The sequence below is a fragment of the Scyliorhinus canicula genome, chromosome 13, assembly GCF_902713615.1.
Source record: "Scyliorhinus canicula chromosome 13, sScyCan1.1, whole genome shotgun sequence".
NCBI lineage: Eukaryota > Metazoa > Chordata > Chondrichthyes > Carcharhiniformes > Scyliorhinidae > Scyliorhinus > Scyliorhinus canicula.
This window is the reverse complement of record NC_052158.1, coordinates 36,879,302-36,897,605: the sequence shown is the minus strand read 5'-3', so window position 1 is coordinate 36,897,605 and position 18,304 is coordinate 36,879,302. Positions and strand designations below refer to the sequence as shown.

The following is an 18,304-nucleotide window of genomic DNA, read 5'->3' as shown; positions in this document are numbered from 1 at the left end:
ATCATGGCTGCACTGGCCTTGAATAGAGCACCCTTCTTAAGTCACCCTATCCGCATAACCCAGTAACCACGCCTAACCTTTTTTGGGAACTAAGGAGCAATTTATCACAGCCAATCCACCTAAACTGCGCATCTTTGGACTGTGTGAAGAACCGGAGCCAAGAGGAAACCTGCGCAGACATTGGAGAAACTACAAACTCCACACAGTCACCCGAGGCCGGAATTGAACTCGGGTCGCTGGAGCTCTGAAGCAGCAATGCTAACTACTGTGCCACCGTGCCACCATGCCCCCGAAGTTTGGAATAAGTTTAAGATTAATGCTTATAAAAAGAGGGGAGGACATGCCTAGGCTCGTATGACTTTGGCTTTCCCTTCCTGTATATCTTGAGCGTAGGTTGACTCTCGTTATTTGCTTTCTCCCCATAACTTCTGCTGCCCTGCAGACATCAGGCACTGCAAACAAACTTAATTTTCAAATATTATGCTCAAATGTCTCAATAAAAGCTGCTGTTTATTAATGCACTGAAATCCACAAACAAGAGCGTCAAGATGTTGTTTCATTCTGATTGGCCAATAATGAGGTGAGGCTTCAGAGGTGTGTAATCAATTTGCGATTGGCTTCCCGAGATTGGTGGTCATTTATTGATTTTATTTCCCTTTTCTCTTGACTTCCCTCCTGAGGTCTGGGACCATACATCTCATTAATGTGTCTTTATTGTTACTCTCATGACTTCTTCATAAGTTGAAAGAATGTCTCATGATATCATGATGGGCAGCACGCTAACATAGGGCAGCACGGTAGCATCGTGGTTAGCACAATTGCTTCAAAGCTCCAGGGTCCGAGGTTCAATTTCCGGCTTGGGTCATTGTCTGTGTGGCGTCTGCACGTTCTCCCAGTGTGTGCATGGATTTTCTCCGGGTGCACCGGTTTCCTCCCACAATCCAAAGATGTGCAGGTTAGGTGGATTGGCTATGCTAAATTGCCCTTAGTGTTGGGTGGGGTACTGGGTTATGGGGACAGGGTGGAGGTGTACGGTTGGGTAGGGTTCTCTTTCCAAGAGCTGGTGCGGATTCGATGAGCGGAATGGCCTCCTTCTACACTGTAAATTCTTTGAATCTCCTCGGGTCCTCAGTGTCGTAGGCAGCAGTGCTAATCCCTGCTTTCGTACTGCCCTAACCTCCTTGTTTAGCCATAGTACGCTTTTCTCCCATTTACGATTTACCCAAGATGGGGAATAGGCGTTTATGCCCTAATGATTGATATCATGAGTTTATCGTCACAGCCGTCAGAAATTTGTGTCAAGTCAGGCCCTGTCAGCGACTGTTTTTAGAGCCATTTTGAATGATGGTATTTATCTCAGTACTTACTTGGATGGTGTTATTTTACATTTGAAACAAAAAATCGAATGGAAAAGTCGCTTATAATCCATAACATTAATAATTCAAATTACAAAATACCGATATTTTTGTACAAAATTTATTTTAAGGCCACGTTTCAGTGATCCCAACAAATCATTCCCATTTGTCTATATTGTGTCGTCATCCCATTGACCTTATTCTGAATACTGCGTGCATTTAGGCACACGGATTTTTAATATGCCACAGTGATTTGACTTTCCCATGCAAGATTTTTTGTGCACTAAACTTTTCACACATTCGGACCTCCTTCATGAATTTCTGATAACACAGCCTCATCCCCAGCGTTCACTCCCCAGTTGCTGGCCATTTAAAAGTTTATGCTTTCCTACCCCTGCGTATTCGTTCATTCTATTAGACTCTACCTTCTTCTCATATGCTGACCTGCTGTTCCGGTTCCCATTAAGCATTTTACCAGTCTTGCAGTTTTAGGCTTCCCTTATACCCACTTGCTAATTTGAATTCCTTGTCACCACCCGATGTATGCTTTCGACTGGAACCCTCGTCACAGTTCGGTTCAAGTGGAGATCATCCGAACGGTACAGATCCCTCCTGTCCAAATACTTGGCCCATGAAATAGAACCTCCCTTTATCCACGTGTTTACTTTCCTAATTTTCTCATTCCGTTGCCAATTTACATGTGGTTTGGACAGTAAACCAGAGATTACAACCCTTGAAGACCTGTTATTTTTTTTTTGTGCCTAGTCCCTAATGATCCCCTAACAAGTCCTAGTCTTGCTTATGTTGTGTGTCGCAACATGGACCACAACAACTTAGTCCTCCCCCTCCCACTCCAATATCCTTTCAAGTAGGTCAGAGAAGTCCCAGACCCAGGCACCTCTTTTACTGTTTTGCTTTGCTGGATCTCTCTTCGACTTCTTTCATGATCCATTCCGTTATCTTCCACTCAACTTTTTCAGTAAAATAATTTGCGTCTCATTTGGACACATCATTCGTTACTTCTCAGTATAAATTGTGTTTAGCAGTTGGAATCATGAAAAGACATCGATCTGAATTTCATCTTAAGTTTCTCTCCGCAGAAGATGCTTGTAATGCCGAATTTCTCCAGTTTTGCTTTGTTGCAAAGGCTGATTTCCAGCATGTGGGTATTTGGCATGTGCACTCAAATTTGTGCCGAGTGATGAAGGTACAATTTTCCTTCATTGTAATTCAACTGAGCATTCCCAAATTATCTGCATGCAAACTGAGTGGTCGGCAACAGAGTTGTAAATCCACGGAGAATATTTATTTACAACCAAGACTTGGATCGCGAAACTCTGCAACTTCCCAAACGGCAAATGGATTCGTCCTTGGTGGGATTCCACTACCGACGTTCCGAAAGGTATGCGTACCCATGTACAGCGCAGTCTGCTATTTCATCGTTAGGATGGTCTGTATTGGAACATTTCTAATCAAATGTCATTAACAATCCGCTTTCAATTAAATGAAATGAAAATCGCTCATTGTCATGAGTAGGCTTCAATGAAGTTGCTGTGAAAAGCCCCTAGATGTAAATATGTTGGTTGGTTTGAGAATACATACTATAAATTGCTGGCCTATCCCTTCATGATAGTGTCAATGATGGGTCGGCAGCAAACTAGAGGTAACGCTGCAGTGAACTTGTGGCGCCGTGATCTTTTACTAGTTTGTGCTGTGCATTGTGGCGGCAACAACTGCGATTCCAATTCAAAGCACGGCAACGATCCTGCTTTGCTCCCTGTGAAAAAGGTCAGTTACACCATTTGTGTCTTTTTTGTGTGTAAATAATCCTCCCAATTGACTGTGCTGGATATCCAGTCTTCAAACTCAAGTCTGCTCGGTGATTCTTTTTAATTTTTCATACTTTGATACCATGCGGCCTTGCCTAAACAAAAAAATACTTAAAAACCACGTTGCAGTGATCCCCACCAAATCATACCCATTTGGCTACATTTGTGTCGTCAGCTCATTGACCTTATTCTAAATACTGCGTGCATTTAGGTATAAGGTTATTAAGTTTGCCCCACTGATTTGTCTTTCCCATGCAGGATTTTGTTGCGCATTACATTTTTCACGCACTCGGACCTCCTTCATGAAGCTCTGATAATACTCAGCCTCATGCCCAATGCTCACTCGGCAGTTGCCTTGTGGTTTATATTTTTTATACTTTCCTACCCCTGCATAGTTGTTCATTCTATTAGACTGTACCTTTTTCTCACATGCTGACTTGCTGCACTGGTTCCCATTAAGCATTCTACCGTCTTGCAATTTTACGCTTCCCTTATACACACTTGCTAATTTAAAGTCCTTGTGACCACCCGATGTATGCTTTCCACTGGAACAATGGTCCCAGTTCGGTTCAAGTGGAGATAGTCTCAAGGGTACTGATTCGTCCTGTCCAAATACTTGCCCCATGAAATGGAACTCCCTTTCCTGCACCGATCCTTTGGCTACGCGTCTCATTCCTAAGCCAATTTACATGTGGCTCGGATATTAAACCAGAGAACATAGGGGCTGTTTAGCACACTGGGCTAAATCACTGGCTTTGAAAGCAGATCAAGGCAGGCTAGCAGCACGGTTCAATTCCTGTAACAGCTTCCCCAAACAGGCGCTGGAATGTGGCGACTAGGGGCTTTTCACAGTAACTTAATTGAAGCCTACTTGTGACAATACGTGATTTCATTATAACCCTTGAAGACCTGTTTTATTATTTTGATCCTAGTCCTTAATAATCCACTAATAATCCTCAAACAGGTCCTCTTTCCTCGTCTTGCGTATGTTGTACGTCCCAACATGGACCACAACAACTAATTCCTCCTCCTCCCACTGCAGTATCCTTTCAAGTCGGTTAGAGACGTACCTCACCATGGCACCTCTTTTACTGTTTTGCTTTGCTGATTTCTCTTCGACTTCTTTCATGATCTATCTCTATCTTGCACTCAGCATTTTCAATAAATAATTTGCGCCCCTTTTTGTACTTCTGACTATGAATTGCTTTTAGCAGTTGGAATATTGAAAGGATGTCGACCTGAATTGATTAAGTTTCTCTCCACAGATTATGCCTGTACATGCCGAATTTGACCAGTTTTGCTTTGTTGCAAAGTCCGATTTCCAGCATGTGGTATTTGGCATGTGCACTCACATTTGTGCCGAGTTAGATGAAGGTATAATTTCCCTTCATTGTAATTGAACTGAATATTCATAAAATATTTGCGTGGGATCTTACTGGTCGGCAACAGAGTTGCCAATCCACTGAGAATATTTATTTCTAACCAAAGATTGGAAGGAGAAACTCTGCACTGTGCCCTCCTAAACGGTAAGTGGATTCCTCCTTGATGATTTCACACCACCGATATTCCGAAAGGTGTCTGAACCCACGACTAATTACGTCACATAATCCACGACCTTGGAACTCTTGAAGTAATATGAAACGTGAATACATGGAATTGGTTTAATTCCGCCCACAGTCAACAAAGCTGTGTTTAAGAATTTTCTCCTTCACTCTCCTCTCACTCAGTCTCCCGAAGCTGATCATTTCGGCCAGAAGTATTGCGCAAACAAAGAGTTGTTTGTTCTGATGTTCTGTATTGGTAGATTTCCAATCAAATGCCGTTAACAATCCACTTTAAATTTGAAGACTGGGTTTTCGCACATATGTGAATGTTGGTTAGTTTGAGAGCACATACGATAAATTGGTGGCCAATCCCATCATGTCAGTGTCAATGACAGGTGGGCAGCAGGATCCGTGATTTTAATGCATCCGTGAGCATGTGGCGCCATGATCGAAGAATGGTTGGTACTCTGCATTGTGGCCGCAGCAACCTCGGTTCGAATCCGAGTTACAACAACGGATCTATTTTACTTCCTCTGAAAAAAAAGTCAGCAACAACATTTGTGTCTGTTTTTCTCTTTACGCATACAAGACATAATCCTTCAAGTGATTGTGCTGGATAATCCAGACTTCAAACCCATCTCTGCTCGGAAATTATTCTTAATACTCCATCAATTTTATTTTCACTATACTGCGGCATTGCCGAAACAAAAAAATATTTTAAAACCACAGTTCAGTGATCCCCACCACACCATACCCATTTGTCTACATTTGAGTCATCAGCTCATTGACCTTATTCTGAATACTCCGTGCGTATAGCTATAAGGTTTTTAAATATGCCCCACTGATTTGTCTATCCAATGCAGGATTTTGTTGGGGACTACACTTTTCACACACTCGGACCTCCTTCCTGAATCTCTGATAACACTAAGGCTCATCCCCAGCTTTCACTCCTCTGTCGCCTTTCAGTTTATATGTTTTATGCTTCCCTACCCCTGCGTAGTTGTTCATTCTATTAGCGTCTCCCTTCTTCTCACATGCTGACCTGCTGCTCTGGTTTCCATTAAGCATTCTACCAGTCTTGCAGTTTTACGCTTTCCTTATACCCACTTGCAAATTTAAAGTCATTGTGACCACCCAATGTATCCTTTCTACTGGAACACTGGTCCCATGATGGTTCATGTGGAGATTGTACGAACGGTCCTGATCCCTCCTGTCCAAATACTTGCCCCATACTTGCTCCCTTTCCTGCACCGCTCCTTCAGCCACGTGTTTAATTCCCTAACGCTCCCATACCTATGCCAATTTGCATGTGGCTCTGATAGTAAACTAGGGATTAAAACCCTTGAGGCCCTGTTTTTTAAATTTGTTCCTAGTGGTTGAAAATCCACAAACAGGTCCTCTTTCCTAGTCTTGCCTCTTTCCACGTTCCAACATGGACCACAACAACAATATCCTCCCCCTCACTAAAGATAAAATCCTCGAAATTCTCAGCAGATTTGGCAGCATCTGTATGGAGAGAAAAGAGATAACGTTTCCAGACCGATGACTCTTTGTCAAAGCTAACAGACTGAGAAAGTGGGAAACATTTATACTGTGCAGTGAGAATTAAAGTTGAGTCATTGCCACCAAAACCCCGGGAAACTGGGTGCCAATGGCCACAGAAACCAAGGGGGAAAAGTGCTAATGGGAGTCCTCGGAGAGAACAAAAGATGTGAAAGGCCAAACAGCAGCAAAACTAATATCAGAGGGTGAACTGTCGATGTGTGTGATGGGAAAAGGGGAAGCAAAGAGGAGAAAGGATAAGGAAAGAGGGATACGATGGGGGGGGGGGGGGGGGGGGGTTTCAAATATATATTAAGAAAGACAAGAAACAAAGAAATGATAAAAGACAGTAAAAAATAAAATGCGACGAAAGCAAATGGGTCCAGGTGGGTTAGAGCTAATCATCTGAAGTTGTTGAATTCGATGTTGAGGCCAGAAGGCTGGCTGTCGCATGCCTAACCGGAAGTTGAGATGTTGTTCCTTTAGTTTGAATTGAGCATCACTGGAACATTGCAGCAGGCCAAGTACATAATTGTGAGCATGGGATCAGGCTCTTTTGATAAAATGTCAAGCAACTGGAAGGTCAGGGTCCTGAATGTGCACAGACCATAGATGCTCAGCAAAGCGATCACCCAGTCTGCGTTTAGACTCTGGGATATAGAGGAGACCACATTTGGAGCAGCGAATGCATTGGACCAAATTGGAAGAGATGCAAGTGAAATGCTGCTTAACCTGGAGTGCATGTTTTGGGCTTGGGATGTTGCGCTTGGAAGAGGTAAAAGGGCAGGTTTTACACCCACTCCAATATCCTTTCAAGACGGTTAGAGACGTCCATCACCCGGCACCTCTTTAACTGTTTTGTTTTGCTGGATCTCCCTTCGACTTCATTCATGGTCCACCCCTTTAACTTGCACTCAGATTTTTCAATAAAACAATTTGCTCCTCATTTGGACACATCATTCGTTACTTCAGAGAGCACCTTTTAGATTATAATGTTACATCTGCCGATATTGTATTCTATTTCGCATTCCGCCAAACACACTTAACGTATCGTTGTCCCATTCATTACATCACCTCTGCTGCAAATGCCTCCTTCTCCGGTTAACTGAAGCATAATCCCACTACATTTATAATCAATAAACTATACAATCTATCAGCTTTCCTGTTCCTTGCTATGAATGTACAGTGGCCTTTTGTGAATCATACGCTTGGATCCCCAGATCCCTCTGCACCTATGGTTAAGATTGTAATTACGCCGAACTTCATCTGTATTCATAACCCCTCTCCATTTATAATCAATAAACTATGCATTCCATTAGCCTTCCTAATCCCGTACTGTCAATGTGCACGAGCCTTTTGTGAATCCTGCGGTCGGACTCCCAGAGGCCTCTGCACCTCAGAACGCACCATTTAGATAATAACGTCACATTTTCCCACATTATTCTCCATTTAGCATTTAGCCTAATTCGCTTAACCTATCGTTGTCCCATTCATTACATCACTTATGTTGCAAACGCTTACTTCTCCCGTTAAGATTGTAACTACTCCGAACGGCATGTATTCCCAGCAAAACACAGTAAAAATGCAACAAATCTCCATTCTTACATTCCAACCTGTTTGCAGTCAAGGCTGGCACAGTATCTTCCTCCTCAGTTTATTGCTACCCTTGCTCTGAATCGTACACCATGAATTTCAACTTCGTCTAAACAATGCGATTCGCTTCTTCCTTTCTCAACATCCCTTTTTTCAACCAAGCATTTCGCTTCCTTTCTCGCCTTCTCCAATTACTCTTATCTGATTCACTCTGTGTTATAGAAGCGCGGGATCAGCTCAGCACAGTGGCTGGACAGCTGGTTTATATACATAGTTCCTGTCACACTGACAGGTGGCTCGTTGGTCTAGAGGTATGATTCTCGCTTCGGGTGACTTGGTGAAATGAGATTGCGAGAGGTCCCGGGTTCAAATCCCGGACGAGCCCTTTTCTGATCGGATTGAGCTTTGCAGTGGGTATCTTCTCAGCAGCATCGTGCCATTTCGTGCGAAACATTTTAATGTGACAATAGTTTATTTGCTTTCATGAGCGTGAGGGAGACAGTTTTCCTCCACGGGTATCCAGTTCTGAGAAATTGAAGCTGAGGAAATTCGATGGATTCTGAAATCGACAGTTGGGCTGCAGGTGTCAAAGGCGCAGATTCATTGTTTCGTAAACGTTGGGAGAGTAGTTGGTGAAGACAGAATGTGCATTAACGGCAGTTTGTTGAATTCGTTCCTGAATTTAACGGGAATGTTCACAATGAACTCTTCAGAGCCAAGAGGTTCTCGCCGCTGACATCCTGGTCAGTGAAGATGCAGAGGTAGCACCTCATATTTCAAAAATATATTGTAGTCTTCCGGAAGAAGCACAATGTTTACAAATCAGACGTGGCTTACCACGACTTGTCTTTCTCTTATATTACACATTTATGCTTCATTCTCGTTTTCCATTTTATGCTTATGGACATCTGGAAGCGACACAACTTTCCGAATGACTTCATTCTCCGCCGTGAATATTCAATTATACTCATTATTTTTTCATTCAAACAAATCAACTTGAAAAGATACAGGATCATGGAATGGGCACAGCGGTGAATGATGTATCTTGGGCCGTTCTGACGCTTCTACATCTCCGTAAGGGCAACGGAAGAATAAAGGAATTTGAAATGTATATGGTGGCAATGTGATTTGCCAGTCCCCCGGGAAATGCACCACAAACTTTCTTCATAACAATCTCTGATATGTTCTGCCCACCTGCACACCGCCCTTTTTATATAACCCCACGCCTCTGTTCCGTGTACTTTTAAATCCCTTCACTTCTAATTCCATACAATTTTTAGAGTGTCAAACTCTCTTGTTACCCAGCATTCTCCGCTGCTGAATGAGCTCTTGGATTTTAGCAGTATTTTACGCTTTTTGTGACGGGGCATGAAAGGACGGCTGGTCCACTTTGTCGCACAATTCAGCATATGCATTGACTGAATTAGGTTCCCGTTTTGTGAGTTTCAGCGATTGACTGTGCAAGATGTCAACAGTTCAAATTCTCGACTAATACTTTCGAGTTTATATTCTTGGAGCCAAAGTCTCTGTTCCCCTTTTGAAATATATTTTCAATGAATAAGGAAGCTTTGTGTGGTAAGAACACAAATCAGAGTGTCCATCAGAGCAACACAAATGGAAAGTGGAAAGCAAAGGAAACGTTTGATAAATGTTTGCTGACGAATGCGGATTGTGCCCCTGTCCCAATACAGCAGTTCGAATAATCTCCATATTTGCAGGTTTCAGTATCGGGACCATTATGGTCAGGAGAAATCATATCAGAAGAAATATGCAGATTCACAGAGCTGGGAACGCAAGTTTGATTTTGATGTGACCACAATTTATTTGCTTTTCAGGATTTGCAGTAAGCAGCAAATTAAACTTTCAGTCAGTCAGATAATCCAGTTCAGCGGCAATTAGGTCCCAGCATAATCGAGCAAGACTGGAATCAAAAGCAAGTATCAATGTGAGCGGCTAATTTTGCGGTACACGTTGTAGTGGAAGTCCCTGGTGACAGAGCGTGAGTCAACGTCGGATTGTTGGGGAGAAATGATAACCAAAATGTTTTCTTTTGCTGGGACTCGCTTCGACTTCTTTCTTGCTTCATCCCTTCATTTTGCACTCAACTTTTTTAATATAACAATATGCGTCTCATTTCCACACATCATTCGTTACTTGGCAGCAAATGTTGCTTTTGGCTGTTGGAAACATGAAAGGACGTCGACCTGAATTGTCGATTACGTTTCTCTCCACAGATGATGCATGTACATGGCGAATTCTCCAAATTTGCTTTGCTGCAATATCCTATTTCCAGCATCTGAAGTATGTTGCATGTGCACTCACAGTTGTGCCGAGTTAGATGAAGGTACAATTTCCCTTCATTGTAATTCAACTGAGCATTCATAAAATATCTGGCCGTGGCCTTATTGGAATGCAGCAGAGTTGCAAATCCACGGAGGATATTTATTACGCAAACAAAGCGCTGTTTCTTCGCTAGGATGGTATGTATTTGTAGATTTCCAATCAAATGCCATCAATAATCCGCTTTAAGTTTGAAGCCTGGGTTTTCGCACAGATGAAAATAAGTTGATTGGTTTGAGAGCACGCACCATAAGTTTGTAGCCCATTCCTTCATGACAGTGACAATGATAAGTCGACAGCAGGACAGGGCGAAATCAGCAGTGAAGGTGTGGCGCCGTGATCGTATAGTGGTTAGTACTCTGCGTTGTGGCCGCAGCAACCTCGGTTCGAATCCGAGTCACGGCAACTTTGCTGTTTTGCTCTCTGTGATAAATGTCAGCAACACGATTTATGTCTGTTTTTCTCTTTCGACCTGCAAGACATAACTGAGCTGAATAATTCAGACTTCAAATCCATCTCTATTCGGAGATTTTACTCCTTTCCACAAACCTCTCTTAACCCTCCATCAATTTTATTTTCACTTCACTGTGGCATTGCCTAAACTAAAACATATTTTCCATATTAGCGGCAGTTAGTTCTTTCTGCGGCCCTCGCCGTTGGACGGATTACCTGTCCCAATCTCCCCAAAGGTACCTTGGAACCAGTCATAGAATTTAGAGTTTAGAATGCAGTAGGAGACCATTCGGCCCATCGAGTCTGCATTGGCCCTTGGAAAGAGCACCCTCCTTAAGCATACATCTCCAACCTATCCCTGGAACCTCACCGAACATTGTTTGCATACTAAGAGCACTTCAGCATGCCCAATCCACCTAACGCACATTTTTGGACTGTGCGAGGAACCGAAGCACCGGGGATAACCCACGCAGACTCGAGGAGAATGTGCAGACTCCACACAGACAGTGACCCAAGCCCGAAATCGAACCTTGCACCCTGGAGCTGTGAAGCAACAGTGCTGCCTTGCTGCCCCAAAATATCTATTTTTCCCTGACCGGGAATCGAACGCGGGTCACTGCAGTGAAAGTGCTGAATCACAACCTCTAGAACACCAGGGACAGCAGTCAGCGTTTAAAAATTCAATTTTCTCTCTCGGGTAAGTTAAGACCAGTGATGCTCACAGTGATCCCCTCAATCAGCACTAAAAAAGCTTATTCTGCTGTCATTGCCACGTGTTGTTTCGGGGAGATTCCTGGACGGTGCACAGATACCGAAAATTCAGCCTTAATTTATTGGCTGTAACAAATTTATTTGGACCACAGCACATCTCCAATAATTATTACATTCAGGTGCTTCTTTGAAATCCTTTAGTGGGGAGATAGCGAAGAGAGTTGCAGTTAAGAATTACTCTTCGTCTTCTGAACTCTGCTGGATATAAACCTAACTGCTTCAACCATTCCTCGAAAGACAACCAACCCAGTCATGGTATTAATCTAATAAACGTTCACTCAACTATTTCTGACGTATTTACATGTTTCCATAAATATGGAGACCAATACTGTTCACAATACGGCAGATGAGATCTCATTCATGTTCTTTACAACTGAAGCATAATCTCATTTGTAATCATTTAAAAATATTGTTTAAAGACTATTATTATGATTATTAATCAATAAACAATAATATTCTATTAGTTTTCCTCATTACTTGCTGTGCATGTCTACTGGCCTTGTGTGATTCATGCTCCCGACACCCAGATCCCTCAGCAGCTCAGAGCTCTGCAATCTCTCATCATTTAGATAATTGTGCAGAACTTCCCCTGTGTTCTCATCAAAATTCTGTAAAATTGCAGCAAATCTTGCTCATTCATAAATTCCAACCTGCTTGCTGATGTGTTGGGTACTCTGGATCTGTGGAGACTGCGTTGACCTCAGCAGTAACACATACAGGCTACCAACACTTGAAATAGTACAACACTACTTTATTAAGCTAGGAACTATTGAACATACTTTCACTGTGGGTCAACACTATGTTAGATTAAACTGAAGAACTATGCCTATCATGACCAGTCTAGACTATCAGCACATGGTGAAGATCTGTGCTACAAGCTGTGAGGTCTGTCCTTCTCAGCGACTGCATCCCGAATGAGCGGGAAAACTAGTGGCCTCTGGCTTTATAGTGAGTGTGCTCTAACTGGTGATTGGCTGCTGTGTTGTGTGTGTTGATTGGTCTTGCAGTGTGTCAGGTAGTGTGTGTCTGCACTATTATATAATGATGTGTATATTATGACACGCAATCAAGGGTGACACAACATTTCACAGAATCATATAATTTACAGTGCTGGAGGCCATTTGGCCCATCGAGTCGGCAACGGTCCTTAGAAGGAGCAGTATACTTAAGCCCACGCCTCCACCCTATCTTCGTAAGCCAGTAACCCCACCTAAACATTTTGGACACTAACAGAAATTTAGCACGGCCAATACACCAAACCCACACATTTTTGGACTGTGGGAGAAAATTGGAGCACCCAGAGGAAGCTCACGCAGACACGGTCAGAACACGTAAACTCCGCTGAGTTGCTTGCTACCCTTGCTCTGAATTGCACCACGGCATTCAAATCTGTCTAAACAATTCAATTTGATATTCTCCCACCTTTCCATCCGTTTTTTAAAGTCCATTGTTTGTTTCACCTCCTCCAATAAATCCTTTCTATCTTGCTCTTTGTTATCCACTTCCCAAATACTCGAATATAGAACACATAGAACCGCATCATGTGCATGGTGCATTGTCCAAATTGGAAGGTGTTGGTCTTGTTAACCAAAGATTGGGAGTTTGGTTTCTGCTCTTAACAAGAAGTAGTTGTTCAGATTCTAGTGTTATTTCCGCGCTTCATTGGTACTGATCAATTCAAAGATGTTTGTCATGCTCCACATTTGCCCATGGGCAAGCAGAGCGTGATTTATTTCTTGCTGTGCCAAACAATAGAAACTGAAATGGTTCATTTTCTGTCCCTTTTGTCTGTGTCACTCTTTCAGTGACCCGTTGATTTTTGCAGGATTTTCTGCAGCTCCGGATACCACCCACGATGGTCTCTTCACTCTTTGGTGTCAGAAGCACAGGGAATGCACTATCTCCATTTGGGACTGCGCCACATCATAGTGCAACTGTGCCATTTCCTTTTGGGTCTGTGTCACATCAGCCAGTGACTGTGCCATCTCCTTCTGGAACGTGGCAACCTCCCTCTGTCTCTGTGCCACGTGGGTTGCCGGCTGGGCAATGCCACCAACAGTCCCAGCCATGGCCTGCTGAGACTGGGCAATGCTCAGGAGTGCCGTTGCAATGTCCAAGTGGCTCTGGCACAGTGCTACCTGTGAGATGGCAGCTCTGTCCAGGACCTCGGCCAGAGGCTGCACAGACTCCCACAGGTCTTGGACATGCTGATCCATTGACAAAAATCTCGCCCCAATGCCACTGCAGACACCACCGATACGATGCTAGCCTGTGTGGCACACATGGTCGGTACAACTTCCTGCTCTTGCACGCGGTTCGACTCCCTCCAACTGCACCTGGGGGTACAGGATGCTCACCGACAATCCTTATGTAGTTCCTGGCTCTGCGACTGCATCTCCAGTATAGATGGGAATGTCCGTTCCAGAAGTCCAAAACCAGTCTGGATGGCAGCTGGTATCTGGGGACGGCATGCCCACCGTCCATCCATAGATTTCATAGAATTTCATAGAATTTACAGTGCAGAAGGAGGCCATTCGGCCCATAGAGTCTGCACCGGCTCCTGGAAAGAGCACCCTACCCAAGGTTAACACCTCCACCCTATCCCCATAACCCTGTAACCCCACCCAACACTAAGGGCAATTTTGGACACTAAGGGCAATTTATCATGGTAAATCCACCTAACTTGCACATCTTTGGACTGTGGGAGGAAACCGGAGCACCCGGAGGAAACCCACGCACACAGGGGGAGGATGTGCAGACTCCGCACAGACAGTGACCCAAGCCAGAATCGAACCTGGGACCCTGGAGCTGTGAAGGAATTGTGCTATCCACAATGCTACCGTGCTGCCCTTGGTGATCCTACATCCACCCGAAGTACCGGAGCAGCTGTGTGCTACATGTCAGAGAATGTCCCAGGAGCCTCTTCACTAAAATTCACAAACCAGGTGAGTGTTTCTGGGATGATGGAGGGTATTGGAGACAGCTGTCAGGAAAACTATGTCATCCTTGGACTCGAGCTTCAGGGTAACTTGAGTCCCGCATCGAAGGCTCCTGTCCATGCAGCTGTCCTCGTCCATGGCCGGCACATGGTGGGAGGTATGGTCTCAGGCTGTGACACTGGCTGGGGGTGGGGGACACCAGTTGGAGCCACCTCATTACCAGGAGGTCCTGCAAGACACAAGACAATGCTCATGATTAGACCTCGGGCCGTGGGGGCGAGTGGGGGTGATGGGAGTGAGAGTGAGAGAGGGGGTGATAATGGTGTGGGAGTGAGAATGGTGTGGTGGTGAGGGTGGTGCAGGCGTGAGGGTGGGAATGGTGTGTAGGTGAGGATAATGTGGAGGTGAGGGTGGTGTTGATCCGGGTTGACACACGTCACGGTGAGCCACAAATAAGTGGGGTCTCACTACATCGCCAGCAGCAGAGCTCCATCCCAATAACCCCTTTCCTCTGAGCCGCCAACCACATCCAGGGCCCTCTGCTCAGCCATGGTAGGGGCTGCAGGTTTGGTGGTTCCCCTCCAGTTTTCTCCTGCTGTGGTGTTTATGGGTGGCCAACAGTGTGAGACAGTCCGACACATACAGCCAAGGGGCCTGTGGCCAGTGCCCACAGTGAGCAAGGCACCCGGTCATTGTATGGGTGATGGTATGTGCTGCAGGGTGGGGATCCAGCTGCCCTTTGGGTGGAGTGGTGGGCTAGGGTTACGGGTGTGTTGGATGGGGTTGGTGCAGGTCCACAGCGCTGCCTACTCACCCTGGCCCCTCCTGACGAGGTCCTGCAGTTTCTTCCTGCAATATAGGCCAGTCCGGATGGTGTTGATGGTGGCAGTGACTGCGAATGGCCGTGGCTGGCAGCCTCCTTCCGAGACTGGGACAGAGGGTGGCTTACCTCTCCTTCACCACTTCCAGGAGGGTCTCCGGCATGGAGTCTGTGAATCATGGTGCCGCGTGTCTTGTGGCCATCTGGTTGGCTGGGATGATGTCAGTGGGGAATGCCGTGTGTATATTGGGCTGCAGCTTGTCAGCATCCTGAGTGTCACGCGCAAATCTGTCACCAGTTCTTATTGGAATCAATTGTGTTCCAGGTGGCGCAGGTGCTTGCCTCTTAGCAGTCGCTGAATAGGTCCAGATATGGCTCCAGTTTTGCTGTCGAATGGGTGCGATTCTCCGTTGGCCGATGCTGAAATCGGGAAAGGCAATTGGGTGGCGAATGGATTGTGAGAACAAAACCATGGCTAGTGCCAGGTAAACACCAGAATGTCGTCCTCCAGTGCCTCAACGGCAGCGCCAATTCACTCTCGTCCACAGGTACAGTAAATGCCGTGCATGTATCATTAGCGGGCCTGGCCTGGTATTCTCTGGGGTTTCCATGATGATCTGTCTCCGCCGGGAGGAATTACCGATGATGAGTTTCACTTGTGGTTTCAAAAATTAGGAAACAAGTGCCCTGGCCGATGAGGGAGAGAGAGGAGGTAGTGCATGCAGAGTTGCGACTGTGGGCCCACGGATATGCCACGGGTAGGGCTGACTGGAGGGGGAACATCTGCCAGGCCCAGTAGGGCAGCACGGGGTGACAGGAGGTGACCAGTGAATGGACCATGCAGTCGGACTCACCATGCCATGGGACTGGGCTGCCCAGACAGATCATCATTTCCGTGTCCTACAAGGAAGCTATCTTGCTGTACACCCAACTGACCACCCTCTGCGGCCAATGCTTGTGCTGAGTGACATTGGCCACATGGGTGCCCCTACACCACCAACCCCACACCCCACTCCCCAGCCTCCACCCCACCAACCCCTCCATCCCAACACCCCCCTATGCCCACAAACCCTGCATCCCAGTGCGTATGGGGAGTGCAGTGATATTATGCATCTGCAGTTTGTCAGCCTTTCGAGTGTCAATCCCGACTCCATTTCTCATTGTAATTGCTCATGTTCCACGTAGTGCTGGTGTTAGCCCATAAACAGTTGTGGAATTGCTCTGAGATCGGTGCCAATTTTGCTGTCGTTGATGTCCCACGATTTTGTCCCGGCATCAGTACTTAGTCTCTGGAACAGAGAATTCCGCCCAATGTATTGTTCCTAAACTCCCTCGAGGTTCTAGATTTTACTGTGAGTTTCAGCTGAGGTTATATGTTTAGAACATACATTATTTGGTTCAAAGTAACCAATGGAATAATTGGAATATCTATTTATATGGAACGCGAACACACCATGTATGAAGTAACATTTAAATTGTGGCTGTGATAGCAGTGAAGATAACAAAAACTGAACACATTGAGGAATTGTATTAATGTCTTACCTGCGTCCAACATCTTCACTCCTCTAAATCGACAATTAGAAAAAAACTACAATCCCTCTCTGGGTGTGCTTGTCCCTAAATACTAGTGCCTTGTTCTACTTTCTGTAGCTTCTTTTCCAGTCATGTTAATTAGCATGAACAAGCTACAAAGTGAATCCGAGCAGTATCTCCACCAGCAGCGTGCCCCTCCCCAATGAACTCAATGCACTCTATGCTCGGTTTGAGCAGGAAACCAACGATCCACTATCAGGTGCCCCAGCAGCCCATAACACACCCATACCCACCGTCACAGTTTCCAAAGTCAGATCAGCCTTCCTGAAAGTGAATCCTCGAAAGGCGACGGGTCCAGATGGGATCCCTGGTCACGCAATCAGAGCCTGCTTGGACCAGCTGTGTTCACGGACATCTTTAAGGTGTCCCTCTCCACGGTTCTCACCTACTTCAAGAAGACCAAAATCATACCGGTGCAAAAAAAGAACCAGGCAACAAGCCCTTAATGACTACCAACCAGTGGCCCTGACTTCAGTCATAATGAAGTGCTTCGAGAGGTTGGTCTTGAAGCGTAGCACCTCCAAACTCCCAGAATCCACTGCAATTCGCATACCGCTGCAACTGGTCCATGACAGGTGCCATCTCCCTGACCCTACATTCATCCTGAGACCATTTCGACAACAAGGACTCCCACATTAGAATCCTATTTATTGACTACACCTCCGCCTTCAACACCATAATCCCAGCCAAACCCATATCAAAGCTCCAAAACCTAGGACTTGGCATCCCACTCTGCAACTGGATCCTTGACTTTCTGACCCACAGACCATATCAGTAAGAATAAACAACAACACCTGCTCCACAATAGTCCTCTATACTGGGGCCCTGCAAAGCTGCGTACTGAACCCCCTACTATAGCTCCCTGAACGCACACAACTGTGTGGCAAAATTTGATTCCAACTCAATCTACAAGTTTGCTGACGATACAACCATAGTGAGCCGGATCTCGAATAACGATGAGTCAGAATACAGTAGGGAGGTAGAGAATCTAGTGGAGTGATGCAGCGACAAAAATCTATCCCTCAATGCCAGCAAAACAAAAGAGCTGGTGATTGACTTCAGGAAACAAAGTACTGTACACACCCTTGTCAGCATCAATGGTGCCGAGGTGGAGATGATTAGCAGTTTCAAATTCCTAGGAGTAGACATCTCCAAAAATCTGTCCTGCTCCACCCACCAAGAAAGCACAAAAGTGCCTATACATCCTCAGGGAACTAAGGAAATTTGGCATGTCCACATTAACTCTTACCTACTTTTACAGATACACCAGAGAAAGCATCTGGTTGCATCACAGCCTGGTATGGCAACTGCTTGGCCCAAGACTGCAAGAAACCGGAGTGTTGTGAACACAGCCCAGTCCATCACACAAACCTGCCTCCCAACCATTGACTCCATCAATACCATCTGCTGCCTGGAGAAAGCGAGCAAGTCAAAGAGCCTTCCCACCCGGCTTATTCACTCTTCCAACATCATCCATCTGGCAAGAGATATAAAAGTCTTTGAACGCACACAGACTCAAAAACAG

General features: G+C 45.3%; 2 non-coding genes across 2 annotated transcripts; both read left to right on the top strand.

The window, feature by feature from the left end:
• The first annotated feature begins 8,157 nt into the window (after positions 1-8,157).
• On the top strand, positions 8,158-8,248 carry trnap-cgg. The gene is given in 2 exon segments: positions 8,158-8,193; positions 8,213-8,248. It is a non-coding gene; the product is annotated as a tRNA-Pro (tRNA).
• Positions 8,249-10,536: 2,288 nt separating this feature from the next.
• On the top strand, positions 10,537-10,608 carry trnah-gug. The gene has a single exon. It is a non-coding gene; the product is annotated as a tRNA-His (tRNA).
• Positions 10,609-18,304: the final 7,696 nt, after the last annotated feature.